This window comes from Peromyscus leucopus, chromosome 20, assembly GCF_004664715.2.
Source record: "Peromyscus leucopus breed LL Stock chromosome 20, UCI_PerLeu_2.1, whole genome shotgun sequence".
NCBI lineage: Eukaryota > Metazoa > Chordata > Mammalia > Rodentia > Cricetidae > Peromyscus > Peromyscus leucopus.
Genome location: NC_051080.1, coordinates 32,223,881 through 32,231,460, shown reverse-complemented (window position 1 = coordinate 32,231,460; position 7,580 = coordinate 32,223,881). Strand labels below are relative to the sequence as shown.

At 45.3% G+C, this 7,580-nt stretch overlaps 1 long non-coding RNA gene across 1 annotated transcript; it reads right to left on the bottom strand.

Moving 5' to 3' along the window:
• Nucleotides 1-1,834: 1,834 nt before the first annotated feature.
• Nucleotides 1,835-7,282, bottom strand: LOC114684758. The gene is made up of 3 exons (XR_003733401.2): nucleotides 6,603-7,282; nucleotides 3,790-3,958; nucleotides 1,835-1,872 (listed from the first exon to the last, which is right to left on the bottom strand). It is a non-coding gene; the product is annotated as an uncharacterized LOC114684758 (long non-coding RNA).
• Between the last annotated feature and the right edge of the window lie 298 nt (nucleotides 7,283-7,580).

The following is a 7,580-nucleotide window of genomic DNA, read 5'->3' as shown; positions in this document are numbered from 1 at the left end:
GGCGCATGCCTTTAATCCCAGCACTTGGGAGGCAGAGGCAGGAGGGTATTTGTGAGTTTGAGGCTAGTCTGGTCTACAGAGCAAGATCCAGGAAAGGCTCAAAGCTACACAGAGAAACCCTGTCTTGAAAAACCAAAAAACAAAAACAAAAGCAAAAACAGTAAAAACAGTAACAAAAAAGAAACATACTTACAAAAATACCCCCACAAGAAACACGCAAAAGACCAGTGAGAAAAATATGCCTCGACAAAGAAGATAGAGACAAAAAGTCTATGAAAATGCCACGGAATTTGTTTGGTGTTGGCCAACTACTCCTGAGCATAGGGCCTTCCCTGATCTGTGGTTAATATACCCAGTGAGACTCCACTGGCGAAAACAGTTTTCCCTTTCCATCAGGCATCAGCTGCAGATAGTTTTTTAGTTAGGGATGTGGGACCCATGTCCACTTTCCCTTCTCAGCGCTGGGGCCTCATCTGATTGGCACTGCGGTCTTTACGTGTGCTGCTACCGTCTCTGTGAGTTCATTTGCCCATCAGTTCTTCCCTGGATTCATCTATCCCCTCTGGCTCTCACAATCTTTCCACATACATGTCTGAGCCTTGAGAGGGGGGCTTTGATGAAGACAAACCATTTAGGACTGAGTGTTCCAAGGTCTCTCACCATCTTTTCACTGTCCGGTTGTGAATCTTCGTGTTAATTCCCATCTATTGCAAGAACAAGATTCTCTGATGAGGGCTGAGTCAGGCACTGATCTATGGATATAGCAGTATGCCATTAAGGGTCATTGTATTGCTAGTTTCCTTTTAGCAGAAAAATAATATTAGGTTTTTGTTGTTGGTTGTTTTTACTCTTTTGAGGGGCCCGCCACCCAGCTCCCAAATAAATTACACATGGAGGCTTATTCTTAATTATAAATGTCCAGCCTTAGTGTTATTAGAATCTTAGATGGTCTTATTAACAGAAAACCCAGAGCCAGATATCAGGGTGAAAGCTGAAAGATTAGAGAAGCAGAACAGCCAGCCACTAGTTCTTACCTCTACAAAATCCTCAGCCTAAGGAGAGTGAGTTCCTGTTTCCTCATGTCTTATATAACTTTCTCTGCCCTGCCATATTACTTCCTGGGATTAAAGGTATGTGTGCCTCCCAAGCAAAGGAATGGGATCAAGGTGTGTGCCACCACTGCCTGACCTCTATGTCTAATCTAGTTGGCTGGCTCTGTTCTCTGATCCTCAGGCAAGTTTTTTAGGGTACACAATACATCACCACCTTTCCTCATTTTTGTCTAAAATAATAAAAGAAGGTTATAACTAACATAAGAAAAACTATATACAATAAGTACAGTAAGTATATACAATATATACTGTAGCTGAAGTTTTCCTGTGTCCTGGCCTCCTGGCAGTCAGGACAAATCTCTCCCAGTAGCATCCCCCAAGTAAACACACAGAGGCTTATATTAATTAAACTGGTCGGCCTTTAGCTCAGGCCTACCACTGACTAGCTCTTACATTTAAACTAACCCATAATTCTTATTTATGTTTAGCCACATGGCTTGGTACCTTTTCCTAGTTCTGCCTTCACATCTTGCTTCCTCTGTCTCTGGCTGATGAATCCTGATTCAGCCTTCCTGTTCCCAGAATTTTCTTCTCTGCTTGTCCCACCTATACTTCCTGTCTGGCTACTGGCCAATCAGCATTTTATTTATTAACCAACCAGAGCAACACATTCACAGCATACAGAGTGATATCCACAGCAGCCTTCCTACCTTGTCTTGGCAAGGTTTGGCAGTCCTTTCTTTTGTGTCCTGCTTGTCTTGGACAGCATTCTGTCAGCAGTTGAGGCAAGTGCACTTTCTTGTCCAGTGGCTACCTTTTGCTACAAAGAAAGTAAACTCTATAAGGTCTTCAATGCCCATTATCTTCTCTGAAGTAGATTGGTGCTGCCAGGAGCAGACATATCTCATTGTCATAAGAAAAGAATCTATGTTATTAAAACATCTTAAATGCCATATTCTGTAGATCTCTGAAGTGTCTGAAGATGACCTGTTTATCTAAAATATATCTGTTTGACCTTAAAAACATACCTAATATGACTACAAGTTTGATTGTAATGACTAACTACCAACTTGCATTTCTTTATATTCTAATTAATTTGTCTTAATAACTTTCAAGGACTAGCAATTTGCATTACATTGTTAAATGAGCTGTATAGGTACAATACCTCTAACAAGATTAGAAATATATGTACATTATATTCTAACAAAATCAATCTCAAATTTGTATCAATATACATAATTTGTATACAAAAATCCAATCCAATGTAAAATATTTAAAACTAGTAGTTGCTTTCTAAAAGTAGATTCAATAATCTACAATTTTATCTTATCATAGCTATATTCTCTCTTTTTTCTTTTTAGAGTAGATTCAATAATATACCCTTTATCCATCATTTCTCTTTTTTTTCAGAGTAGATTCAATAATCTACCTCTTATCTATATCCCCTTTTTTCTTTTAGAAAGAAATTGACTATGATCAATAACATTTTTAACCAATCCCTAAACAAAGACAAACATCCATAATCCATTTTTTTTGGGAATATGGGCATAATTTTCTAGGCTACTTCTTGTTGATTAGGGGTGCTGCTAATCTTATGGGGACACAAAGAAAGTTTAGGATTATGGTCAAGTCCTAATTGGAGTAGTCTGTGAGGCTGTAGCATCTCAGCTAGCCATCTCGATATTATCCTGGGCAGTTTGTAGTCCAAAGACTGTCTTTAGGTAGTGTTTGTCAGCTTAATGGCACTATCATTGTCCTGATGGAATTGTCATTCTGGGGTCCCATCATCTTTTTGGAGACTTCAAAGTTGCTGTTTGGCATGGTCATGGTTCACTGCAGAAAATCTTCAGATGTCTTATTTGTCCAGTGGTCTTCAGATTGTTCAATGATTTTAGCCTCAGTCTTTCACCAAGTCCTCCATTGTAACTGGGGATCAGCTTCTAAGTCAGCTGTAACCAAATCTCTGCAGTCTTGAGGGATAGTTCCTTTTTTTTTGTTTGTTTTTGTTTTGTTTTGTTTTCTTTGAGACAAGGTTTCTCTGTGTAGTTTTGTGCTTTTCCTGGAACTCACTCTGTAGCTCAGGCAGGCCTCAAATTCACAGAGATCCTTTTGCCTCTGCCTCCCAAGTGCTGGGATTAAAGGTGTGTACCACCACCGCCCAGTGAGGAATAATTCCATTGCAAGTTGAACATGAGTTTAACATCTGCTTCACAAATAAGGAATGTATATCATATGACACTATAGCTTCTTTGAATCCTCTCAAATCTAACATTTACACAGGAGTTCAGTCAGCTCTTACACAGCCTTGAGCATGTGGCAGTTCTGTAAGGTTACTGGATAGATTAAGGTTGGCTGTTTGAAAGCCTTAGGCTGTTTCTCTGTAACTGTATAATGCAATGCTGAGATTGGCTCACCTTTAAATTCCTCTGTCTGGGTCTGAATATCTCTGTGATCTGTTTTAACAAGTTTTTCTAAAATTTTTATCTTGGCACTCACATTAACTTTTTTAATGGTAAAACAAAGATGATCAAACAAATAATATTTATAATTGACATTACATAAATCCCATCTACACTAATTATCCTCTCATTTAATTGTTCCATTTTCAGACCATCAATTGTATTATCAAACAGAGATCAATTTCCTCCATTGTAAAAATGCTTCCCATTTTTTAATGTGGAAAAAAAATTCTTTTTTTTAGCTAATTTCTCTCTTTAAGAAATCCCAATTGTCTTACCAAATTTGCCGACAATGAAGATTCAGATGTGAGGCTGACTGCTTCTGCATAGAACAGTAGAAGCCCATGTGGGTTTCAAGGCAGGTAACTAGTGTGGTAGCAGCCCAAGATGGGGATCCAGGGAGAACCCACAACCCACCAAGAGAGAAGAAGCCAAAGAGCCAGCCATCTGCACGAGAGAACACGAGAAAGTGGTTAACTCCTATAGTTTATGGAGCCCAAAACACTAATGGAGTTTGCTGCAGAGGGGCTCCACAAAAACTTGGAGGGTTAGGGACTCTGGCCCACGTGGGGTGGAGACTCTAGCCGCCTGAAGCTTGGGCCTGAGCTGGGGGCCTGCAAGGCTGCAGGCAAGAGGCTTTTTTTGTGAATTTGTGCCCCACAAGGTGGACACCAGATGTTGTTCGAATTTTAGATGGTCTTATTAACAGGAAACCCAGAGAAGCAGAGCAGCCAGCCACTAGTTCTTACCTCTACAAAATCCTCAGCCTAAAGAGAGTGAATTCCTGTTTCCTCATGTCTTATATACCTTTCTCTGCCCTGCCATACTACTTCCTGGGATTAAAGGTATGTGTGCCTCCCAAGCAAAGGAATGGGATCAAGGTGTGTGCCACCACTGCCTGACCTTAGCTTGGCCTGTTGCTAGCCAGCTCTACTTAAATTATCCCATCTATCTTTTGCCTTTGGGTTTTTTACCTTTCTCTATTTCTGTCTTCCTTTCTTTCTTACTCTGTTGCTGGTTGTGTCGCTGGTAGCTGGTCCTTGATGTCCTCCTCCTTCCTGTTCTCTTGCTCTTTCTTCTTCTGCCCCCAGATTTCTCCTTCTATTTCTTCTCTCTGCCTGCCAGCCCCACCTATCCTTTCTCCTGCCTTACCATTGGCCGGTCAGCTCTTTATTAGACCATCAGGTGTTTTAGACAGGCAAAGTAACACAGCTTCACAGAGATAAACAAATGCAACATAAACAAAAGTAACGCACCTTAAAATAATATTCCCCAACAGGTTTCCTAAGTAGATAGGTAGAACTTGGATTCTATTGTTTTTTGATCAAGAGATGGAGTTCAAAGTCCATCATGAGGGCAGGATCTATCTTCAATGGCCGCCAAGGCTGGGACTCTCTATGATGCTATTGCCCTTATCAGTCCAAGGTTGGGGTAAAGGTGAGAACAATGAGGATGCAGCACCGGTCTTTATACCTCCTCCCTAAAAGGTAGAGCTGGGGGTTGTGGGAGAACCTCTGGATTCCAAATCCAGACTTGCGACCCACTGAGGAAGAGGCTGCTTTCCAGGAGACAATGAGGAGCCAAGGTCTGGGAGCCTCAGCCTGGGAGAGGTGCAACCAGAGACTGGGCTGGGGAGCTTGAGGGAAGCGGAAAAGGCAGCACTGGGGGCAGGTGGGTGGGGGGAAAACCCCCACCCCACCCAGCACAGGATGAAGTGAAGGAGTCACGTGCTTAAGAACAGAGGAGATCTGGCTACCACACTCTCCCTGATGAGAAAAGAAGGTGGAAGTTGGTGAGGGACCCCAGAGCAGCAGTTCTGAGAATGCCGGAGACATCAGAAGAGAGTTTTAATTTCTGGTCCCTTGGGTGAGAAAGGAACCAAAGCTGAGAGGAAGCACCTGGACACTTCTTGGTGGGGCCAACTGTACCGACCAGTTTATCCCTCTCTCTGTGTGTGTTCAGTCCAGTTTCTACCCTCAGTTCTTCTAAGGGCCCTCAGCCTACCTATCCGATGGTAGCCCGATCCCAGAGACACCTCCTATGTATTGGAGCTCTGCTCTCTGTCTCTTAAGATCCCGCTTAGGAACTTACAATAATTTTGTCGCTAAAACTCTGTGGTCTACGAATTTCTTTAATTCCAGAGACAAGACCCCGAAAGCCACTGACTTTGGTGGCCTCTGAGTTTTCCGGGACTCTAGCCTCTGAAGCTTAGTTCACTAAGAGCTGAGAAAGGCTCTGTCAAACTCAGACACCCCAAATTTTCCGGTATCTCTCCCGTCCCATCAGCTCTGAGCAGGAAGCGGGATGGCCCTGGAGGGGGGCTCTAAGATGATGAAGTTTCTGACAACTTTATTTAGATTATTCATTTATTGTACCAAAGTCCAGTCTTCCCACCCTACCTCCGGCTCAGGGAACGGGGTGTTAAGGAATTTCCTTGGCACATTTGTGGAACGGCCCCCTCCCATGCACCTGAGTACTTGTCCCCCCACCCCCAAGTCTCTGAAGATTGCTGACCAGGCCCTAATGGATGGGGTGCTGATCGAGGGGAATGCTACTGTGTGGGTAGAGGTGATGTAGGGAAAAGGATACAGGAACTCTAAACCCTAGGAGGTCCGCCCACATCTCTAAATCTACAATTAAATCTACCATTTGAGTAAGGAGGACCGAGGCTCCAGGGGGGGCCAGGAGCCCCACCATACTGCCCAGACCTCAACATCTGACTGTGAGGTGGGGACCAGAACCCTCTGTGGGGACCAGGAGTTCTCTTTTACCTTCCAACCTTTCAGCCTCTGGCCAGCTGTGCCATTTCCAGCTCCCACTCGCCCCACCTCCCGGGCGGTGGGGGTGGTGGTGGAATGTCATGGAGGTCCCACAGGCAACACCACCCCAGGTCTGGGCAGAGGCCATGGAGTCCTAAGTGGCACCTAAGTGGCTCTCCCCCACCCTCTTCTCCTCTCCCTCCCTTTCTCCACTCCCTCTGAAGGTCCCCTCAGGCCCCTCCCTCCTCTAAACTTCGGGAAATCGAAACTCAAATTCTGGGCCCCTCTTCTTCCCTCTCCTCCTTCCAAAAGTCAAGGAAACAGAAAGTTACCTTCTGGGCTCCCCGCCCACTTGCACCAATTCACTTCCTCTTCTCTCTCCCATGCCTCTTGCGGTCTGTCTGAAGCTTTGTGGTGCCCTGTGCACGTTCAGTCCTATGTGGGACCCAGAATCTGAGCAGGAAGGCGGGGGTGGGTACCCCAAGACAACACCCTAGGGTCCTTCCGAGTCAAAGCCCAGCTCACCAAACGCACAGATCAGACTAGGTCTTCCCTGGAGCGCTCAGTGCTCCCATTACCCCCAAGGACTCCTGGAAACTCGTATGGGGGCATCCTCCTCTTGTTTACAGGGAAGGTCCGTCACGTTAGTGAGTGTTATAGCCCCAGTGTGTGCTCGCTACGGGGAGACTTCTTCCACAGACAGCAACTGGGGAGAGGCGTGATTCCATGGACGTGGAAGCTGAAATGCGCTCGGACTGTTGTGAAAGCTTCTGCCAGTAGAGGGCGCATGCGGCCCAGCCTGGAGCCCGGGTTTGGTGGCACTCTGCCCGCGCCAACCTCCCTGGATTGGGTTGGTCCGCTTCCTTCCCCAGCTGTGCCTGCTGATGAATTAAGGGGATAAGAGCGGCTTCTGCTGATAAGGGAAGAGGAACCGGGGGTGAGGGGGACTTGTCAGAGGGGGAAAAGCAAAGGGAGAAGGTCCCAAGGCCTCTGGAAACTGAGGCACAGTGGCCTAGGCTGCTTGTGGCCACCAGGCCTGGTGCAGCAGGTTGGGAACGTTAAGAGTTCGTTGCTGGGCAGGTGCGTGCAGGAGGGGACTTGGAAGGGAAGCAGGAGGCTCTCAAGAACAATTTAATTAAAGTTTGAGAGGAAGACCTGCCTGGACTGGCGTGTCAGTGAATCAGCCTGCCTGGGAGAAATGAATTTATCCCATAGGGACATTTGTGCTCCTCTCTTGGTTAGCAGACTACTGAAACAAAGGATCCCAAGAAACTGGAATTTCCTCAGAAACTTCCTGCTGGGAGAACAAA